The 23936-nt window shown below is 38.9% G+C and overlaps 1 long non-coding RNA gene across 1 annotated transcript; it reads left to right on the forward strand.

Moving 5' to 3' along the window:
- Positions 1-10591: 10591 nt before the first annotated feature.
- LOC138114702 (uncharacterized) lies at positions 10592-18502 on the forward strand. Its single transcript, XR_011152733.1, has 4 exons — positions 10592-10792; positions 16635-16745; positions 17910-17960; positions 18117-18502. It is a non-coding gene; the product is annotated as an uncharacterized lncRNA (long non-coding RNA).
- The last annotated feature ends 5434 nt before the right edge of the window (positions 18503-23936 follow it).

Here is a 23936-nt window from a genome sequence, read left to right on the forward strand (position 1 = left end):
GTTCAGTGTTTGAAACGTGAAAACACTGTGGAAGTACAGACCAGTCCTGAGTGTTATGTGGCACATACTTGCTGTGATATGCACCTGCTCCAGGACCAAATATGTTATCAGAAATGCTTTTTGTCATTTTTGTAGAAATTGCTTGTGGACACAGCTGTCTGAATTTATAAATGACTGCATTATCCAGGTGCTAGACCAGCAAGTGCAGCAGGAAGGAGACAAAAGCTGAGAAGGTCTCTGTGCCCTGAGCAGGGCCTCTCTCCCCTGGCACTGCCCTCTGCTCCTTCGGGGTTGGGTTGCCCTACGGATCCCTTCAGTGCAGGGCTCAACAGACTGACAAAAGTCTCTGCATCCTCAGTGTGTGCATGTCTGAGATCTGCCTCAGCCTAAACTGGGACTTGTCTCCTCCACTTAACATCTTCAGTGTGTTTTTGCTCAATTAGCAGTTCCAATTTATATTTGTTTGGGCTTGGAAGACATTTGGTGTGTACGTGGGTAAGAGCTGCTGGCAAGGAACCTGGTTCGTGTGCATCAACACTGCTCTGCAACCAAACCAGCACCTGGAAGCAGGAATAGGATTGAGAGATTCATTTCAGATCTGCCTTACTCCATCTGAACAGGGTTAATATAAACCCAGACTGAGAGCTAAATGTGTTCTTCACTAGGCAAAATGAGGACCCTGCATTTTGACTGAGCTTCCTCAGAGTTAAGTTTATATATTATTTATCTATTAGTTTTTGCTAATGTCATATTCAAATTTTATCTGTATATACAAATGTATATACATGTATATACCATATATGTGTATTTAGCCTAAGCTGCTATTGCAGAATTCAGATTGGAATTCAGGTTCTCAACTAATGATGTTTTACTCAGTTGAAGTGTTTTACTTGTGGAAAGTCTAATAACATAATTTCCCTACCTTGTCTTTATCTATGCGACTGCTCATCAGATCTGATGTCTTAAGGACCTAAAAACTGATTTGTAACCAGCTATTATTTGGAACAAACTAATGATCTTCCTAGTCTTATTTTAAGTCGTTTCAAGTTTAAATTTTTGATTTGCAATGTGATAACTGAGCTTACATGCTACTGTTGTATTTATATTTTGGTGCCTTACTGTAAAGGAACTGTGGCTTCTGATTGTTTTGGTAGTTATAAAAGTGTTTTGATTTGGAATACTGCTCTTCTAGACTTTCAGATGTTTTGTTAGCACTGTGAGAGAAAGATTGCAGCTCTGCCTTTTAGACATCCAGCATTCCTCAGCAGAGTCCAGTGTAGGAATTCTGAAATGCTCTTACAAGTACCGCATCTCTTGTAATTCACTAGATGCAGAATTGAGGCAGACTGTATCTTTTGATGCCTGGATTTTTGAGACATGAGAAACTGTAACCCATCTCCCTTAAGGCAAAAGCATTCTGAAAAGGAGAAAATATATTGTTATGGGTGATTTTGTGTTTGTTTTTATTTTTTTTGCATTATTCTGTACTTGTCTGGAGTTCAACTGATTACGTTTTGTGAGATGAATCTAATTATGCTGCCTTTATAATGTTAAAATCTTGCAAAAGTCACTTTTTAGCAATTTGCATTAGTGCCTTATAAATAGAATATTTTAATTTTAATGTGATGTGTTTCCATAAATAAGCAGCTAATTACAAACATTTTTGTCAAGTGTAACTACATTTTTTTCTATATTTGGGCTAGCAATTTATTCCGTACACTGACCTTTGTCTGCCCACCAAAACCATCACTAGTATCACGCTTGGATTTACCCAGGAGGCACTCTTTTTTTCATGCCTGCTATTGCTAGAATTGATGTGTATCAAGGACACAATTGCAGTTACAAATGGAGTAGGGGTCTGTTCCTCGTCTCTAGCACAGCTCTTTAGTGGTAGATTATCAGAACTTCTCTGTTCTACAGACAACTAAGCAAAGTGCTGCACTGTTTCGGTTCAAGTACATGAGCCACAGTCTGAGGTATGTTGGTGTGAATTGAAAGTAGCTGGTAAGGTTAGGTAGAGTGGGTTAATGAACAATATACAAAAGCAATGGGTTTGAAGTTAAACCCTCACTTCACGTACATTGCAGGCAGGGTGAATGATGTTTAAAATAACCCACACATTGGAAAGTCATCCAGAGAGAAGAGCTTTTGTTCCCATGAGCTACACATGGCAATTTGCATGTGGTATACAATGACATCAGCATATGAATTGCAGGAAGAGCAGGTATTGGGGGGTCAGGATCTGTTTTGAAGATTTATTTGTGCTTAATATTTAGCAAAAAGAAAAGAAGTATAATTAGAAGACCATGAACCAGGGTAAGAGTTTTTTCTTCCCGAGCAGAAACAATGAAGGGAGGATGTTTGCTGAAATAGCACCTCGGTCCAGGCAGCAGACAGATGTCTGCAGGAGGAAATCTGTTCAGTAGCCCATGACCATCCTGTGTTCCACGTAGATGTTGATTTTTTGTTCTACTGATTTCATTTTGGTAGCTGTTTTCTGCTTTGCATTCAAGAGCCAGAATAAATTTGACTTATGTTTTCCTTACCTAGTGGCAAAGGAGCCTCAGGCCAAGCATTGCTGGGTGCTGGTGGCTCTTGTGCTGCATCCTGCAGGAAGGGGCACAGGGCTTCACTTCCACAGCCCTCCAGACTGCAAAGGCCTTGGGGGAAATTATTTCCTGGTTCAGGCTGATGTGAAGTAGTAGCTTGCCAAAGGAAGCTTTGGGGCAGCTTATCAGGTACCAGTGCACTTTGTTGGGTACCAGTTAAAAGGAAAACAGTGTTTAACTGTGGGATACCCATGTGTCTTGAAAATTCTTTTGCAATTCTTGTAGCTGGATTGAGCCCAGTTTCTAGGGAACTTTTCTCCACCAGTATTTGACTGTCAGGGGATGTAACTCACAGTGGCTGAAAGGTATGGTCAGATGATTCCCCTAAAGGCAAACCACTTAAGAGTATTCAGATCACATGTTTGTAATTCAAATATCTGTGTTATTTAATGTTATATTTATTGAAGTCTGTTCTTCTCTAGGCTTTTGTTAAGGCCTCTAGGTTCTTGCCAGTTGTCCTACTTATAGACAGCTAAGTAGCCCTTGATACTTGTAGCAAACCACAGGGGAAAACAAGAACAACAGCCTACCAATGCCTTTTGTAATTTGGATAGATGTCCGAGGTGTCAGAAGTGCCTTGAAGTAATTTTGTCTCTTAAGAAAAATGTTTCATGTATTCAGCAGCTTCAAAACCAAGCAGTGCTAAAATTTATTTATTTTATATATTGATTACAGTTTTGGGGTCAAAATGTTTACAGATACCCTTTGTATTCATCCTGGTTGTACATCTGCAGATGTTTTTCCCAGTGTGTTTGGGAATGTTTTAATACTTACGGACCACATTTCAAAGCTGAATGGAATCTGGTAACATTTACCTTACTTGCTGAATGTACTAAAAGCCAGTAATATTTAACTGCTTTGATAGTGTAAATTCTAGACTATAGCCTCTTAACTGCCAACTTGTTTTCCTAGTGAAAAAAGATAGAATAAAAGAACATGTGCATTAACTGCTGGTTAAATTGTACAAAAGGCTGTGGTAAACCTCTCACTTCTATTTGCTGTGCATAAGGTCTCTATACTATATATTCAGTACAATATTGTGTGATGATCTTTTCATTACAGTTAGCCCATGTACAACAGTAAGATTTCTGTAAAAAAAAAAAAAAAGATTTTGATACCACCTTGGTTTTTGGTGGAACAAAACAGTGCCTGGAGAAATTAAAAAGGAAAAAAGATAAAGAAAAAAGAATCTGCTCAAGTTGAGTATTGGTGGGGCCATGGATGGGCCAGCAAATGATGTGGGAGGAGGTAACAATAAAACAAACCTGGAGAGCACTGGAAGCTGCTGCTGTAGTTCACCAGCTGAGCTGCTGCCATATTGTCCTGTCCATAGGCATCCTGGCTGTAGGGAATGAGGGAATCTCTTACCACTTCAATTCAGCAAGGAAAGGGTGAGCTTCCAGCAGTGACTGACACAAAATCTCTGCAGTTGTTGTACAACGTGGGGATTTTAAGTAGACTGTTCTAGGCCAAGTTTTTCCCTGAAGAGAACTCTTGGAAGTTGCTGAAGCTGTGTAAGGCTGCTAAGCAATCCTTTTGGGTAAGTAAAGTGCTACACTCCTGGCTTTAAAGTGTGGCTCAGCTGTGAAAATCCCTCACCGAGGACTGAATGTTCAAGGTTTGTGCTACAATATCTATATACTTTACTTTTGAAGAATGAAGCAGGAAGTTTCTCCAAGCCCAGTAGGAAAGGCGTAATAATTTCCCATCTGATTTCCTTTGCATGTTCTGGGTTTCACAGAAGGAAAATACAGGTGTGTGGACTCAGAGGAGTCCAGGAGTCCTCTGAGAAGAGGGCTTGAAAATACCTTGTGGTTTATTGTAGCAAGTAAGTCAAAGTGCAGGAGGGAGGCTGAGAAGTGTCAAAGAATTGGTTAATCCTGAAATGTAAAGCACATGGAAAATCTGGGCTACGATTCTGATTTTCAGAAAATGTTTTGCTTCTTCCCCACCATTCTCCCATCTTAGATGTACATATTTCTTCATAGTTTTTCTTCAGCTTTTAAATCCAGATTACAATGCTGTGAAGTGAATGCATTTATATGCTGTGCTGTAATAAGATAATATTTGCCTGTACAGAGTTTCATAATGCAAACCTCTGTGGGAAAAGACACCTCAAGAGTTCCAGCAGGAGCTTTGCCTTGTTCTGTTTTGGGAAAAAGATAAACATTTGTGATCTTGATTCCATTTACTCCAGTTCTTTCATGTCAGCTTGAAAGGATCAGAGGAGTTCGGTCCTATTGGAACTGGTTTTGAAAAATTAAGATATGAACACTGTAATCTTCCCTATACCACAGTGCTGAATGGATTCAGCAAAGCACTTAAACACACACTTTAAATTGAAGTTTAAATGAAGTTGCACATAATGCAGTTTACATTTTTGTTTGTTTAAAGTGTTTGAGGACCATTAGGACATCCATCCTTTCAGGAAATATTAGACACCAGAGAAAATTGATTACATCTAGTTTTTCTATAACCTTAATATGCACTGGGATCTCTGTCCATTGGCTTTTTGGGTTTAATGATCAGAATAGAAAATTAAGACGAGGTGAAATATTTAAGAAACCATTATTATGACTGCATCAAGCTAATCATGCAAGTAAAAGGCTTTAGTAATAGTGAAAAGAATACGCTCTGTAAATTTTGGAGTCTGTATGTTACATTTTCAGCTGTTAAATATCCAGAAGCTGGTAGTACCATTCGGTTTTGCTTCTCTGCTAACTTAAGTCTATAATCAGACAAACATTTAAAGAAAGATTGATCTCCAACTTCCTCTTACAGTTGGAGTAATATTTGACTGAAGGGAGGCAGCAAATTGAGTAGACTGGTTTACAGAATGCATCATCCTTTTCACATATTTGTAGCACCTTCTCAGTTAGGGAAGAGCTCCTGTATCTATGAAATAAACTTGCAGAGGAGGAGAATGTCTCCTTACCAGGCAGTGTAGGGCTGTTCTTCCTTGGTTTACAAAGGAGACATAGTTTTATTGATTTAATTTTTTGAAACTGTCTTTGAGTACTTATTGTAAGATTTTAGCCTTAGTGAAACTAAAACTTGTTTTAGCTTGGCATGATAGCAGTAATTTTTTAAAATATTGGCTTCATTGAGGGTGCGTCTCAATATCATCTCTTAACTAAGTTCTTGTACTCTGGTCCTTCCATACATAATGGGGAGGCTCTTTCAGACAGTGGTTTAAGACCTACTTCTAGAAATAGAAATTATTCAATATTACCTAAAAAAAGAAAATAAATTAAAAAATGAAACAATAATATTCAGGAAATTCTGCTAAAGGAATAGACAAAGCAAAAATGCTGGTGCATGGATATCAAATTTAATGCCATGGATTGTCTGACCTAAGAGATATATATGAATGTGGGACTGTCATTTAATATTTCCCAAATGAAATTGAAAAGGTAAAAGTTAAAAGTGATTGTTCTAGTAGTGTGTGCATAGGAGAGCTGGCTAAAATTGAAAAAGGTGCTTCAGTATTTTGAACTTCGAAGATGAATGTTTCTTGAAATGTCACAGTTCCATTACATACGGCTCATAACCTTTAAATGTGGTTACAGTAAACCACAATGTATTTCAGATTCAATACACTAATCCTTGATGAGAGATGTGCAGAGCTGTCATTTTCTCTGAGCATTCATATGTGGTCACTGGGGTTTCCACAGGTCTATTCCACAGAGACACTGTCTTTTAGCAGGTAAACATTTTTTTTTTTTACCCCTAAGGAAACTGAGAAAAATCTGTCCTCAAAAAAAAAGCGGCTCCATACAATCTGCAGTGCTACCCTCTTGTTTCTGTTAAACTTTCGAGAGCTAAGAAATCGTTTTTACAATGCTGCTGTAAAACTTTGCCTTTATTTGTTTGTGGGTTTTTTTTAACATCTTTGGTAAACATTGTCAGTGAAGCTGCATGTTTTCACCCAAGTGCCATCTGGAACTGTCCATCTTTCAACCTGACTGTTTAAAAATGAGGAGATTCGGCCAAGAAATCTGTTTTCTCTGTTGGTTTGAAAATTCCTGCATAATATGTGCTAGCCCGCATACCTCCAACCTTTCTCAGTATTTTGGAAGAGTGGCTTTTCTAATGAGTTTATTATTTGCCAAGTGTTCTCTGTGCATATATAGGTCATTGCATAATATGGCACTGAAGATGTATTGCTCTGGGGGGACAGAAGCATTTCCAGAAATATTTTTAAAAGAACAAAGACAAATTGTTCAGAGGCGGAAATTTAACAGCAGTTGGATTCCTCTGCCCCTATGACTCTTATTCTATAAACTGTGATAACCACTTCTGAGGGAGGAAGGAAGTTGAATGCAGAAACATCTGTGCTAAATGTCCAGTGGCTTTGGCACCTGAGCAGTGAAGTCTGGTAATATGAATAGACCTAGGCTGGTGGAGAGAACAGGGAGAGCAAAAGCCAGAAATCTCCTGGGTTGACATTTTAATAGATGGAGGAAAAGCCTCAGTCCCACAAAGGGAGTCATGCACCACATCCCACCAGCTAGTCCCAGAGCAGCAGCTGCCTTGGCAAGGCAACCCCAGTTCCTCCCTGTGCCACAATGGTGCCGGGGCTGGGGGTGGGGTGGGGTGTGCCCGACTGTCCCCTCCTACCCTCCTGCTCACCCTCACCCTGCTTCCTGGGGGGGCACAGTGGGGACTGGAGAAAGCCTTGCCAGGATGCCAGCAGTGCTCAGCACCAGCTGGAACACTGGTGCATTATCCAGCCTGGTCTAGTCACAACCCCAAATCTCAGCACGGTATGGGCTGCCTTGAAACATTAACCCAGGCCTGGCCAAAGCTAGTACTGAATTAATCCAGGTGGAACTGTGGAAGAGAGACTCACAAAGGTGGCTGTTAGAAGGGAGAATATGTTTATTTCAACAACTTATGCTTAGTTTAAGTCTCTTGAATTTTGGGGGTGATATTGTCCTAGTAGGAGGGCTGATGAATGAGCTCGGATGGTAAGTGGTTTATTGAACGTGACCTAACTATAATGAAGGGAATGGGAAATATTTTCGGACAGGCTCAGAAAAGCTCTGTGGGAAAGAGGTACCCAAAGTTGTCTTGATGTGACACGAGGGGATGAATGGAAGTTAACTCTTGAAAGACTTCTTCAGGCACTTGGGCATTTGGATGATGGGTGCTATATAGGAACTTAGACAGAACAGTTCGGCTGTGTTTGAACTCATTGAAGGATTAAATCCCCTTCAGAGCAGCAGCACAATTCTCAGTTTTTTTGGAGTACCCTGCAGTGAGTGAGTTTATATCTCTCAAAGACAGACAGATAAATTAGTGCCCACAGTAGCTGTCTCAACTAGATTTGAGTTTGTAGCAGTTCAGATTCTCTCCACAGAAATGAACAATTACCCATTATCTCAGCAACCCCAAAGGACTGTGCTCTGTTTTTGAATACGAGGTTCCATGGGCTGCACAGTTCAGTACTTATTTCAAATACCCTGAAATATGCCAGTAATCAGTGGTGGAGGATGTGATCTTCCACTGAGTCCCACACATGATACACATTTCCTACTGGTTGCATGATAATAAAACTGATGGCAAGTGGCCCCAAAGCCCTGGGAGCTGGACCGAGGGAGGAGTGAAAAGCAGTGGCTGTTTTGGGGTTCTTTTGCTGCCAGCTCTGAGGGTGTAACACAGCTGAGGAGCTGCACGAAAGGAGCATGAGGGATTTTCAGTAAAAGTTGCTTGGTTTTTCGGGCCCCTATTGTTTATCAGCTACAGCTGAAAAACCTCTTATCACCCAAAGGAATTACGGTCTTAGTCTTAAGCTCTCAAGATCTCTCAGTTTAGAAGGTTTTCAACTGATTTCAAGAATGTGACTGGGAGAAATAATATAATACATAAGAGACTATAATTCTGGAGTAATTTAGGGGAGAGAATACAGCGAAATTGATTTCAAATGTCCCCCTCCTTTATTTTTATAAGAATACAGTGTTCATAATACCTTGACTTTTAACCTGTAGAATTGCTGTTATTGTAAGCGTCACTAACATGGCAAACAAATACATTTTTTCTTTTTGTCCTGATGTTATAATAATGATATAACTATAACAAAACCACTTGCACAGAATAACTGCAGATTCTGAAAATAATTTTGATCATTGTTAATATTTTGAAAAGCAAAAGCTGGAGTTTCTGGAGGGCTGCACTGTAAATTCTCACAAAAGGGTGTTTAATTTATCAATTATGGACATTTTAAAGCTCCTATAGACCTTATTTGAATGCATTTCTAGAAGCTACTGTATTACCATTATGATTACTATAATGTTATTGTGGTGGCTTGATTTCTGTGTCACAAAATTTGGTTTCCATTGTTGCTCATGTAAGATCATATGGAATTAAATGGCAATTTAAAAATTGATTCTGATAATTTTAAATATGGATTCAGGAAAAGTAAGTCTGGAAGAAGTGCTAAATACAGAATTCCAAAAGCATTCTTATTGTGGAGCACAACATGTTATCTTTCTCTTTTTTTTTTTTTTTAATATTTGTGGGCTGGAAAATATATTTTTTTTTTGCTAAGAGAAACAAGTAGTTTCTTAAGGTCTTAAGTGAATCAAACATGTTTGCTCTAGACTGTGTTGTACCCTCAGCCCCCTGAAGCTGGTTTCCCTTGTTTTCCATCCCCCCACAGGGCAAGAACAGAGTGCTGGGGTTTGGAGAGAAGACTGCTGACCCTCCAATGGTTGCTGATGACCAAATATCTTTAGTTTTTGATTCTGCTTATCTTCCCTTTTGGGTTTACTAATTTGAGTCTCTGTTCTCTACAAACCCAAGTTGACAAGAAACCTTGGGAAGTACAGTTAAGTTTGAAGCCACAGCTCCTTTACAAAGTAAAAATCACTGTTCTCCCACCAAGTGTGGATAGGATGGCTCAGTGCTGTATTTGGTTGACAGTTTGCATTTTGCCTGAGCTTTAGGTGTCTTATGGCATCTAGGGAACCAAATGTTATCCTCTGTTATTTTAGTAAACTGACTTAAACGATATCTTTTTAGTCTCATGGGGAGATTAAAGCTCAGTGTGCTTTATAAACAGGACATTATTTCTATTCAAACACTAGGGAAGCTCAAATATTTTAGTTAGCATTCGGAGCAATATTTTTGTCTTTTCTTGTGGTACTTTGATTTTTTTTCTTACCATAGATCTGTAAATATTTTTTTTCTCTGAACAGGTAAGTAGTTTTGGGTAAAATGTTAGAATAGAGTTGCCTCCCCTAGGGTATAAAATGAGTTCTTCATGATCCTGTATTAGAAGTGTTACAGCCTCTCCTCTGCAAAAAGCACATTCTGTAAGAAGTTATTAACAGTAGGAAATTCAGCTAAGGTGCCAAATAACCCAACTGTACTTTTCACAGTAATGAGTAATCTGTGCTTCTTTTCCTAATGCCTTGACTAAAAAGGCTTGTTTAGCATGTGTGTTTTACACTGTAATATAGTGCTTCATTTCCCTCATAATTTCTGGAGCTGGGAGCTGAAGTAATGGTTTTCTGGGCCTTAGCACACTGCTTGATCTTGCAAAGTCTATTTCATGGTCTGCTAGATCCTAATGGAGATTGTTGGTAATGAGATAACACTTATATTTATATAAAAGGAAATTTACTGCCAACTGCCTAAAACTTGCAAGCAATTGAAGTAATGAGTTAAGTTTTTAGTTTATTTTATCAGTATGTAAGGAAATATACAGAGGTCACTTTCAACTCCCTAAAATGCCCAAAATAGCATAGGTCAGGGTACCAAGACACAGTGTCTTTGAAAACTTTTAAATGAGGTGGTATATTAATGGTTCTCTTGGAGATACATTTGTGTCTGGAGCTTCTGCTTCCCAAGCAATTAAATAATTTGGCAACAAATGCTACACCTCATTCAGTAAAATCAGATATTATGTGCTTCTCTTAATGTAATCAATATTAGAGCTGAAGCATATGCAAAAAGGTGGGGAAGCTGTGCAGCTGCTCTTGAGAGGCTTTGAGGGTGACCTTGGTATCAGCTGTGCTAATGGCTTTTCTAGCAGAGCCTCTGCAGGAGGCTTTTGCCTAGAGCCACACCATGAGTTATCCATGCATTGGAGATTGCATAATTGTTCAAGAGAAGAGAGGAAAAATTGCCATTCTAAATTCCCAAGTGAGATCTACAGCACACCAGTGAAGGCCAAATGGGTAAGTCTAGCATGGCAATACAGATGCTGTGCAAACCAAAGAGAATCAAAAGATTGTTCCCCCCCGAAGAGCTTGTGTGCAGTGCTCACAATCTCAGCTTTAACTTATGGGATGTGTCCTTCTAGTATGCACACAGAGCTTTATTTTCAAATGGTGGTGATGTGGATGCCCCATTTCAGATGTTTTGAGGAGGAATTGTTTAGATATCACTCATTTTTGGGTGGTGAATGTTTACTAGCCAGAGAGATTTCTGATTTGAGAATCATCAGAATTGCATTCTTTTTGCAATCATGAAACAAATTATAAACAATGAAGCATTCAAAAAATCTGTCAGCCCTTGTATGCATTTACAGTAGGGGGGAAAGAATATTGAGAAAGATCTCTCTGTTGCTCACAAGGTTAGTAATTGGGTTATATATTGATTTGAAGTTCAGTTCTGTAGCTGTAGAACAGAGTAATAATATAATGAGTTCAGAGGTTTCCCGAGTTCAAGTTGGAAGTAGTGGAGCCATGGCTTAATTTTGTAGGTCATATCAAATCTGTGCCAATAATTCTTTAGGGGATGGCGCATTATGTGTGCACCTACCACTTTTAAAGGCTAGACACTCTTGAAAATGTCTATTAACTCTGTTTTAATAAAACCTTCATATCCCAAGTGTTGGAGACGCTGATGATTAAGATTTCAAGTGTAGTGGCCTCAGGCATTGTATCTAACTTTCAGAAACCTTTCCAAGTTATCTAAAATAATAACAACTTCTTCACTTTTTACTTTCTTTTTAAAAAATTCAGGATCTCAGGGCTTTCTAAGGCTGTGAAGTTGGCAGACTTTACTGCACAAGAAGGTTTATTGAGCAATTTAAGTGTTACAATCGAAGCTTATTAGATGGCTTAAGATATGTGTGTTACCTTTTCATTTGAATTTCTAAAAGGCACAAAAAATGTGGAAAATATTTTTTAAGAGGTTGCAAGAGAAAGCTTTTAACAGTAAGAGGGTGGGGCAAAAACTGGCAAGCTTTACCAGTGTTGTGGGAGGTGAGATTTTAGGTTTTGCAGTTTTCAGATTTCGCTTTGTCTTGTTCTTTGTAAATGGCATTAGGTTGAAGCTACAGAGTTTTGTTTTATTTTGTTTTTCCTGGAAAGAGCATTTGTTTGGGTTGGGTATTTTTTGTTCCCGCTTGGTTAGTTAAGAGAGAGAAATTGTGCTTTCAATTATACTGTTATGAATCTAGAATAACTTAATATTCATGTGCTGTTAGTCTAGACTAGATGGGACAGAAAACCAGAACCTAGCTACAGTATTTGTTGATGAGTAGGATGGAGATGAGACTTTAGAGAGCAAGATCTTAATTCATGTCCCAATACTTCTGATACTGCTGATATTAAATTCAGGTTTATGTTTTAGAAAGGATTTTAAATACTGGTTCAGGAAATAAGTGTAAGGAAAAGAATCCTCTTTGATCTGCACATATGCTACTGGGAGAAGTATCTTTTGCTCCTTCCCTGCCTTTGTAGCTGAGAAAAGCCGACCAAACACAGAAGAAAGTTTCCAGAAAGCAGCTGAGTCTGCAGGTTCAACTCTCCCCTGTGGCACCCCCAGCTCTGTAGTTCTGCCATTGTCCTCACTCAGGCACTGGCAAACCTGCAGTTTGAGCAGCCACTCCATGCAGCTGAACTGAAAACTCATGAGGAAAAACAAGCTTTCCAACTCCAGGATGTCTGAATCAGCTCCATGAAGCAGGTCACTTGGCAGTTACATTCTAGTTTTTTTTCCATTGCTGGGAAAAACTCTGGGAGGGGTTGGGTGGGGCTGGGGTAGGACATAGGACACTCCTGGACGTGGCCTGAGTGAACATGGATGGTCAGCTGGGAGCTTAATGTTATCTGTGATGGAGGGTATGTTAATGATTCCTAAAACCAGCCACAGTGTGTGCACTGTGCCCAGAGTGGCTGCTGAACTGGGACGGCAGGGTGGCTCTCGAAACAACATGTGGTTGGCACTCATCCCTGTCTCCAGAATGGCTTCTTCCACTGAGGGTAGGATTTTACACTGAGGATAGGATTTTACCCTGCATCAGGAAAAGCACAATTAAAACTGCACATCAGCTAGGTAGTTCACTGTTTTTGAATGTAGGTTAATGCCAGAGCCAATTTATTTTGTGTTAGTTTTTCTTCTGAATTTATAAAAGGACCAGAACTCTCTGTTCTCTGGGCATGTCAATCAACCAAATTAAAGCACAGAAAACTGTTGAATAAACACTACAATCAGTGTAGAAAGAAAACAAGTAGGAATCACCCAATATCTCAACTGAGTAACTGTGCAGAACCAATGATTAACACTAATGACCTGTCCCTGTGGCACAGTTGCCCTTCAGCACTTTTAAATCACAATACCCAAATCCCTCACAGCACATCCTTGGGTCAGACTGGGCTATTTCAAGTCAGTAAGGCAAAGGCATAGTAAGAGTGCTGAAGTAGCTTATTTTTACAGAGCAGGGCTGGCCTTGGGGCATTAGCTGCTTTCAGCTGCCTCAGTGCTTTTGGGGGCCAGAGGCAGCCTCTCAGCAAGGCAGGTGGCAGATCTGACAGGGCTTAGGTCAGAAAGCCCATCTTGGAAACTGCAGGTCTCTCCTGCTTACTATGAAACACCCATTGAATGTGTTCATGTCACCCGCTCGCTTGCACTCTACAGAAATTCCCTCCGAGTTGCTGTCTTGTCCTGTTTCATTCTGAAGATGGATTTGTACCCTGTCTTGAGGCTTTTAAAAGCTGACCAGACACTGCAGAAGGTAATGTGAATAGCAGTTAATAAGTCATATGAAGAAGAAGTGTTATTTTGCTCACCAAACATGCGTGGCATTCTAAGCACATGGGGTCACTAACAGAGGAAACGCCACGTGTCCTGCCTAAGAGGTACAGAGGTGCCACTGGCATCACAGAATCACTCAGGCTGTAGCTGAAACCCATTCTAACATTGTAACAGCCAAGGCTCTCATCCATGCTTGTGGCTTTTGGAACAACAAATGACATTTGAGATTATGAATTTGTTTTTCAGCATCACTGTGACAGAGCCATCATCACCATGACAGCCAGCCCCAGACAGCAGCACAAACCTGTCACAGCAGCACAGACTGCACAGGCTCAATTTTGGATGCCTAAAGGGGAGGGCTTTCCAAGGGTTACTTGTAGGGCATTCTCCACTCCAATATCAGCCACCGTCCCAGTGTGGATCTAGGGTACTACACTGACATTAAATTATTGCATTTCCAGCTTCAGCTGGATAAATAACTTTTCACTTTCTGTGAGAGGTTGCTATCATTAAATGGTCCCTGTATTCAACACTGCTTTGCAAAAACTGCTTCACAGTAACAGATAGCTAACTGTAAATCCATAAAACTATTCTTAATTTTCCCTCATGAAAGGTATTATAAACTGTAAATGATTAATCATTTCTCACGTATGTGGATTATTTTATTTTATTTTATTTTATTTTATTTTATTTTATTTTATTTTATTTTATTTTATTTTATTTTATTTTATTTTATTTCCAGAAAGTGGCTTAAATAGAGTATAAAATCAGTAGGTCAGATCATACTGAAATGGTAGACTAACAGATGTAGCAACTATGAAGGTGTTGCCTTGCTTAAAATGTTAAGTATGTATTTTGTATCAGAAATAGGGGCTTTTCAAAGTAACAAAAGTTCCTATTTTAATTGGATCGGAAAAAAAGAACTTCATGTGAAAATAGCATGTTCTAGGAACTACAGGACTTTGATCATTGCACCTTTTACTAAAATACTGCATGATAGAAGTTTCTTTAATAAAAATGACATAATTTTAAAAATAATTAGTTTCAGTTGATTTTGAGCTCAGAAAAACACACCTGTGCTGAGAAAGAGATGAAATTACAAAGCTGTATTGGAAAAGAACCAGTATGGTAAAATATTATTAACAATTATTTTAATCTTCTATGCATTGCCAAGAACTGAGAGCTTGAGAGAAAGTTGTACAAAGATGTGATGTAGCACAGGTGGTAGCTGAAATTGAGACTGTTAAACAAAAATCTATGCAAACCAGAACTAAAATGACAATTCTACAATGGTATCTATGTGTGTAAAACCCAAATTGAAGGTTATGGATGAGCTTCAAACCAACAGATCTGGGACTGGTGTAATTATTTTGCTGAGCTATTATTGCAAGCTCTTCATTCAGCTGAGCCTTCCAGGGTACCACACATAATGAAGTTTAGAGGCTCTTACTTAATTTAAAGCTTCTCATAGAGGTCGATGCCTCTTGGCAATGCTGCCAAGTCTTGTTGAGTCTTAAAAGGGAGCAGCAGGCTTTAGGCTTGAGGTGTTAGATGTGGGTAACCTCAGTGGATTCTGATGGATTCAGAGGTGTCATTGATGTGTAGAGGGAAGGTAGAATGATGGTGTCTCACGATGCCTGGGGGTGTGAGCAGGTGAGGTACGTACAGCCCCCAGATGAGCAGGGTAATCTGCATGTTTATGCATCTGAGGACAGTGCCTGACCAAGGTGCAGCTGTGCAATGTCCCTCTGTTGTTACTTGGATTCAGTGCTCTGCTGCAATTCCCTATGGTGCCTAGCATGGACTTTGGAGCATTTGATATATTGGGGATATTTGGGCCTTTTATAATTCTTGTACTATTAAACCTTGACAGACACTGCATTAAACTTCACTCCGTTCCATTCCAGTGTCTCCGTTATCACCTTATACATTCGCTTTATGATAATTCCTAAATTTGTCAATGGATTTTAAGGCCTTCCCACCCAGGAGACTGTACTTCTCTCCAGATACTCAGCTTGCAGAGTTGGGCTGTGTTTTAATGGTATAATAAATCCCAATTTAGCACTCCCTCTTAGTACTGAAAAAATTGCTGTGGGCAAATGGCAAAAATGCTGACTTTGTGTAAAACCTGTGCATGTTCTGATAAGTTTTTAAATTATTGACAAGTTAACATTGTACCAGTTCATTTATGCTGAAGAAGTATTATTTGTCTTTTGTAGCCAGAGTAATGTTCCATAAAAGCGTAAGGCAGCCTGAATTTCAGAATTGCTGCTTTGGCTAACTTGGAAAATGCACCTGTATGATCCAGGTTCAGGTCCACAGGCTTTGGCATAACGACAGTGACTGTGAGAGAACCCTTCCAGCACCTTGTATGGCAAGGACTGTAAACAATGCTGTGAACAGTGGATACACTGGAAGCTGAAATGACTCTCATAATTTTATGACAACAATTATTGCCATATTTTTATGTAAAAATTATTGCAATTAAATGTTGACATAATTTTAGAAGCCCAAGTTGTTTGGCCCTCAAGTAATATGGGAAATGACAAACTAATTTTAAAGTGTTTTGAAGCAGAAACACAAAAATAGTATTTCTATTGAGAGGGGAAAAAAAAGATGTTTAGGAATGGTTGAAAAAGCAAAGATCATCAGTGTAGTTTGGTTTGAAAGTAAGTTGCTCTTTCTGAGCATAAGAAGTGAATTTGGGACTAGTGTTTCCATAAGGTCTCAGTTTACCTTTGAAAATTGTATTGCTGCAGCTGGCTGGAGATTGGCTTGCTTTGTGTGTCCATGTGTTTTTAAATGATAGATATGAAAACAAATTTTTAGGCTACTGTGAAATACTGATGCTTATGGCAGACAGTAATTTCAAGAGATGTATTTTCCTCACTATTAATGAACTTGTATAAACCTTACATGTTGAAGAGCTGGTCCTGCTCTAGTTGCCCTTGTCACATTTTCTTCCCTGGTATAATTTAGCTGTGTAGCCTAGCTGCAGTACTGGGCCTCTTTTTTTTATTTTTTTATTTAATGTAGAAGTGTGAATGTCCTCCAAAAATGTGACCATACGTGACTCCCTTGAAGAAAAGAGAAGAAGCCGGGTTACATCCATTTTGTTTGGAGGAAGAAGCAGTCTGGGGAAACAAAGTAAGTCTTTCTAAAGTAAGATCTTGGAGAACAAGACACAGCAGGTTGTTAAAGTTCGTGTTTGGCTACAGTGATGTAAGAGACCTCTGCAGGGCAGGGGAAGTTCAGACATTCCTGCCTTCAGCTCTTCCTAATTGCTAAACTCCCTTATGTTCATCAGAATTTGCTGGTGGTGAGAGGCTGCCAGATTTGATAGAAATAACCAGAAACCTGAAGTGAAGGGTGAGAAGTCTGTAACATGGACTTGTTGTAATGACTAATGAAGTCAGAATGAAGGCTGAATAACATTGACTCCTTTATGATAAACACCAGTGGGTCAAAATCTGAACACTACTGCACCCTAGGAAAATGCAGTTATATTTAGGAGACAGGAGAACAAAAAAAGCCTGAAACATTCCTGTCAAGTCACATTTCTCTTACTGATATTTACTCTTTCCTTGTTGTCTCTTCAGCTTTTCCTTTTTTATACCTTTCCTTCTAAGCCTTGACAAGATAGGCAATATTGTTACATTGAGACATTAGGATAGAATAAGAAACGTAAGAAAGCATTGTGTGAAAATGGTTGTCAGCACAACTTTCCTTGTGTTCTTCTAGACTTTTAGTTAAAATATTAGGTACTGGAAGCTTTTTTCTATCTCTTACCTCATAATTTACCAGTTTACCCTCTGGGGCCACTGCACCAGTTTTCTGTAGCTGTTTCTTTTCTCATTTCCTGACTTCTGTTTCACAATTGGACACTTGCATGAAAGAAAAATCAGCAGAGCTGCCTGCAAGGGTTGTCCTGAATTGTCCTGCACTTTCTACCTTTGATGGCATGTGCTAATGCAACAGGGGACACACAGGGATGCATAGGGGATACACTGTGGGGCTGCTAAATGAATAAGTGGATTTCTTACAAGTTACTTCATACTATTGCCTGTTCATGTACTCAGCTTAGTTTTAGGAAAGGCAATCTATTCATAGTGGCATTCAAGCACATATTCAGTACTTTACTGAGTCAGAGTTCCAGTGATATGTTTTTTTTTCTAAATTATACCAAACTATATAAGTTACTTACACATGGCTTTGGAACATAAGTCACCTTTTTGAGAAGTTAGCCTTGTAAAATAAACAAGACAAAATCCCAGAGGGAAGAAAACCCACAATCCTTTTCTACATTTTAAGCACAGGATTCTACTGCAGCCAAACCATCTTCTTCCAATAAAAAGCTCTGCGGTGAGTTCAATATATTTCATTTTTCCCTAACTTCATCTTGGTCATTTGGAGAACTCGGAATTCACACTCCTCATTGGAAAACTTTTAAATCTTTTGGTGGAATGGCACTGGGCTGCAGGCCAGGAGACCTGAACACAGCTCTTTCGTCTTTTGTAGGCTGAGGAAATGTACTTTCACATCAGGCTTTTTTTCTGGGACGGAGGTGGATTTGAAGTCAATATGACATTCTTGGAAGTTTCTCTCCTTGCAGCAGGCTCTGGAGGCTCTGTGCTTGTCCAGATGATGAACTCTGAGTGGCACTGAAGTTGTGAGCACCGCCCCGGTGTTTCACTGGAGAGGTTTGGGGTTGAGCACACACTTACTGAACAGTGTTTACTCACTTGGCAGTGTTGCCAGTCAAGGATCATCCCATCCCAATACTTGCCTTTTATGCTAAAAAATTACTACTAAACAGTTCTACTTCTAACTCTGACTTTTCCCCAGTAACCAAAATGAATACTTTAAAATCCTTATCAATATAATGAATCTCATTCTCAAATAAAACGGGCTTTTATTAGAAAACTGTAGTCATATGTCTTTTCTTACTCAAGGCTGACGGTTCTGCAAGTACAGACAAGATGAATGTGCTTCATTCTGCCTGGGATTCTGTGTGTTCTTTATTTCTCACAGCTCCTTCACTTTTAGGATGGACATTGGTTTAATCAGAGCAGTGCTGCCAGTCATACTTAGTTATTTTTGGAGACATAACCTTGGCTAGTAATTAATTATGCCCTGAAATTGTTACTGAATTCTGGTTCAGGGCATATAGTAATATATAATCTTGTCTTATTTCACATACTGTTCCTGTACCCTAGTCAAACATACATGATTGTCTCTAGTAGTCTGATATTCGTGGCAGAATTCTTTGAAGATTTAAGGTTAGGATCCTTGTCAGCTCCTGGACTAATGGCATATTATCTGAGAGAACTGCTCAGCAGCTTATAATATCAATGCTTCCTGTGCTTTTTATCCTCAAATCCCTACATATTGCATAAGGTAAATATTCTTCTCCTCATCTTTTGGGAGAACAAACAGAAGAACAGCAGCAATGCCATTTGCAAAAAAGTAGCACATTTCTGGCTGTCTCAAACCAGGAAGTTACACTTAGTCCTTTTTCCCCCCTTTATTTGGTGGAGGAATTCCCTGTGCTTATTGGTGCAGTGCTGCAAAAGAAGCAGCACTAATACTGTCCTTGTTTTCTGCCCTCCATTTAGCCAGAGATTTACCCATCTGGCAGGAGCTGCTTTCCTTCTAACTGCAAGCAGACTGTGGCCTTCACAGGAGAGTAAATGCCTTTTTATTCTTCTGTGGGAGTTTATCTCAATTTCCAACCTATGAATAAAAACATTAGTTGAGAAAATGAAAGATTTTCTTATTGATAAGCCATGAAATTAAGCTCTTCTTTGATCTTTGCTGGAAACCACCATATACACAGGTTTCTCTGTTCAGAGAAATTAGAAGATTAATTGAATTTTACATCTAAAAAATAAAACAAAAGCCATGACCATTTTTGCTGGGAAATAATGGTGTCATGTTATGCTTTATCAGTATAATTTAGCTATGCATTATATAGAAAATAAAACTTTTTAAGGGATTTTGTGAGGAATAATTAAATAGATGAAAAGTGGCATCGTTGAAAATATTCAACAGAGATTTTTGTCAGTCGTGGGCAAATCCAAAAGCTGTTGAAGTCAATGAAAGGCCTTATAGGTACTTAAGCTGGCTTTCCTATCCCCCACAGAACCAAAAGTGTGCTGCATGGAGACTGCTGTGTTGGTTTTCTCTACCATGTCAAATAGTAGGTGAATATTTGTCAGTCAGAGCAAGAATTAAATAAGTTTGTAAACCAAGTCTCACTTTCAGTTATGACTTAATGCCTAATGTTGGGTGGATTTGGATGTCTAAAGACCAGCTAAAGAACACACTGGGCTTTCCCAAATCATGCAAATGCCTTCCTGCATGGTCCAATGGGCTGCAGATCTGTGCATTGAATGCTGTCAGTACATTCAAAATTGGGCTCCAACATAAATGCCAATTTGATTTTAAAAAGGATGTTTAGGCCTTAAAATCACTGAGGTGCCATTGTAAATGCTACCAAGGGAAGCAACTTCTCATACTAGGACATTTTTAGATTATCAGTAAGTGCAATATGCAAATTTCAGTCAGACCAGGACCCTGTCTCAGTTATAAGTGGTCAGCAATGATTCTGGAATACATAAATACAAAATAATATGACTTATAAATCATACCAAGCAGAAATTGTTTCTTCTACTTTGTTAAAATATAATTATTATCCTGAATGAATTATGCCTTAAGAAAAAGATTAAATATTTTAAAAGGTCTTGGAAAAGGACTGCAAAAAATATTAACAAGAAAGATGCTAGTGCCATGAGAAAATAGAAAACTTGCTACTTGATACTTGAAGCAGAATTAATTGTTTTTCCTCACAATTGTTTTGGCTCATGATACTGATGGCAATGGAAACATATCTACACAGTGCAACATAGAAGTTATGTAAATTCAAATTTTAACTTGTCTTGAAAAATGTCCTGGGAAAAGTCTAAATCATGAAATTCTTAATTAAGAAGCAAGCAAAAAAGATAATATTTCTGGGGTAGTATTTGAAGCTTTTCAGAAGTGCTTTGTTAGCCAAGAGCTGAAAATTTGGAATCTGTGAAGCCAGAGAGTGTAATACATTGCCACCCTCTGTGGGAACTTGCTTTGTGTGTTATTAGATATTCCCAAAAGGCTCCTGGCTATAAAGTCAGAAGTTAAATAGAGAGTCAGTGTAAAAGCAATTTTATGTTTAAAACTGTGGAATAAGAAGCAAAAGCAGTCAAATGCCAAGAAAAATGTAGGTCCCTTTTCATAGTCATTTTCAGGCGTATTCAAAGACTTTTGGATGCTGTCTCAAAACCCATAATTTGAGATGCAGTCTAATTGTCTTTATCTTTCATTGTGGACCTATGCAACTAGAAGATCTTTGCTTCCAGGCGGTGTGTGAAATTTACTAGTCAAATTAATGACTCAGGGAACATTAAAGACTCTGTAGAATTAAAATGCTCTGTATATCAACACTATCATTAGTAAGCAAAGGTATGTATTTAAGCTTTCTGAAATGTCTTTATTCTCGAGAGAAACATTTTACAATGGAAGGCTCATTTTCCAGTATCTGGATTTAGCAGTGTGTATTTAGTAAAGTTAGCATAATTAATGCAATGTAGCTGACAAAGTTGATGCACTAATACAGTGTCAGGCCTATGGTGAAGGTGTGAAGTTATACACTCATTTTATTGTTCTCAGATGTCACTGGAAGTACAGTAGTTCACTGAAAAAGCTGATCAATGAAGCAGAGGCTCTCTTGCCACTATCTCAAATATATAATCTGAAAAGAAGCAAGCACTAGGGAAGCACTGCAACCCCCAGCTGCCCATAAAGTGGCAGCTTGTCTGCTTGAAAGGGTAGTTAAAAGGTCGAGTTCTGTACAGAGTCCTGATGTTACCTGTTAGCATGCCTCAGCAATAACTGTGTTTAAACACAGCAGAGTGACTGGGAAAGTGAGTACAAATCACCTCTGCTAGAGAACACTTGTCTTTGGAGCTCAGAGGTAAGGAATGGAACTAATTTATGCTCATTTCTCCTTTATCTCTTTTCTTTCCTTTGAGGAAAGGAAAATGAAAGAAGACCACTTTCAGTAAATGTGGAACTAAATAACCAGTGACTGGCTGTAAAATTCAATCTACTCTGGTTTTATACTGACTGTGTGTACAAGATATTTTATTGTTGGCAGTAGAAAAAACTATCTGGTCAAGTTAATTAAAAATAGGTTTAAAGCCTCACATAAACCTTCTGTTTCTCCCATGCAGAATCTTAAATTAATCTTAAAGGATCCTGCTGAAATCTTGATCATTTATTTCTTAGCAGCTGAATAGCCATTGACTGGTGGCTGGAAGTTCTGTGATGAACAGAAAATGGCTTGGGTTAAGAGCTGGCTAAAAAATTACAAGTGTGGGGAAACATAAACATCCAAGTCTTTATTAACATCAGAGGATGCAGTGCAGAGTGCCCAGAGATAGCTATGGAGGTTGTCAGAGCCTCATGTAGGTACCAGTAACCTCTGTAGGCTTTTCTGCTTGAGGAATGGCAAAGTGGTGGAAAGTTATCCATAGTCTGAGAACATTTTGCCTGGGAAAATGGAAAGGTTTTACTCACACAGAATCTAAATGCCAAATCTGTAATTTAATCTGACATGTATCTGATTTTCATCCATAATCAAGCAGTAGAAATGCATGTGTCTTTTGCCTTTCTGTATCCATTATCCATGAAGAAACTGAGGAGAGCCAATCTGACTATGGAGATGGACTTGTAATTAAAGCATGGTGTTCTCCACTGTCACTTATTCAAGGCAGGCTGGAGGATACAGCTCCTCTAATGCACCACTTTCCTATCTAGGGCACAAGAACAAACACAATATTTATCTTTAGCAGTGGCTGGCAGCATTGCAGCTTGTGCCTGCACTGCAGTTATCTTTAGACTTTGTCACAGAAATGACCTACCTAATATCCCAGACATCCTTTCCTTAAGGGTAGGGTAGAACTGGATGTCTCTGAAATAAAATAATCACATGTATTATCTAATTCTGCAGGCAGCTGAAGGAGTAAATTTGTACCTTCCAAAATGTTCTTCTCTATGTAAATTGAACTAATTTGACAGAACCACTAAAAGCTAAAACGTGATGCAGTTGTTGCTTAGCTGTGTGAAGTAACATCACAAAAATGCTTTAGAACAGCAAGTGGAATACTTAGTTAAGATTTTAGAAGAAATGCCTACTTCAAATATAATGTACTTGGAGACTTAGCTAAACTTTGCTTTTTCATTGTGAAAAATGCTCTAAAATCTTTAATAACTTCAAAGGTTGAGGGCTTCAGTTTTACAGTAGCAAAGTGCTGACTGAGCCTTTCCTCAGAATGAGCTCAAAAGCAAGAGCACAACTTGCTTTGATCAGAGACATCTCCTTAACTATATTATGGTTCTAGTGAAGTCTGCATTGCCTTGATAACTGCAACTGGTAAGTTTTGCCCTTCTGTTCCTCCACACTATACAAACTAATCACTCTCCACTTATGAGTTGATAAATTATCTCCTGCATTGCATGTCCTCTGATTTCTGATTAGAAGATCAAGGATTTCAGTACATTGTTGGAAAGCCTTCAGTCCTACACCTTTTAGCAGAAAACAGGAAAGGAAAACAGCCCTTCTGAGGTGGTGTGCACCTGGGTTAACCACTTCAAATTTCTGAAACATGCAAACTAGAGAATGTATTGTTTTATTTAATAACTAACAACTGTGCTCAAGTCTAGCAGGTCATGGCCATATTCACCAACAAAGGGTTACATTGGCACAAGAAGGGAGAAAATGAACCCTGCTGAGAAAAAGAGAACTGAAGAGTACTATTATGCAATTTAATACCCTTGCTGGGACTAAATACCTGCCAAGGGGTTGCTTGCTTCTATAATCCTTAAAAACCCCACAGAATACTCCACCTTCTATGATTGTGAGTTAGGTAAAAGGAGGTGCTGATGAGCTATTGATCTCTTCTTTTTCAGCAGTTCAGCATGTCCTTTCAGGTGAGACTGAACACAGTGGAAGGCTTTAGACAAACCAGACTGGACCCAAATCCTGCCAGCTGTGCCAGAGGAGAAAGGATGTGAAGCATCACAGATCTTCACATAAATAATGGAGGTTCAATAATTTGCAATTGTTAGCATGTGTCTGTCTGGGATGTCACCTGTTCTGAGACAACTGCTTGAGCTGTCCACAGGGACCTTAGCAGCACATTCCCTGCCCTATCCTGGCAGCATGTTTGTACCTATCCTGTCTCTACACCATTTTGCACTTCTTTTCATGCCTTCCCTTCTGAATTGTATCCTTTTTATTTT

Source organism: Aphelocoma coerulescens, chromosome 9 (assembly GCF_041296385.1).
Source record: "Aphelocoma coerulescens isolate FSJ_1873_10779 chromosome 9, UR_Acoe_1.0, whole genome shotgun sequence".
NCBI classification, from domain to species: domain Eukaryota; kingdom Metazoa; phylum Chordata; class Aves; order Passeriformes; family Corvidae; genus Aphelocoma; species Aphelocoma coerulescens.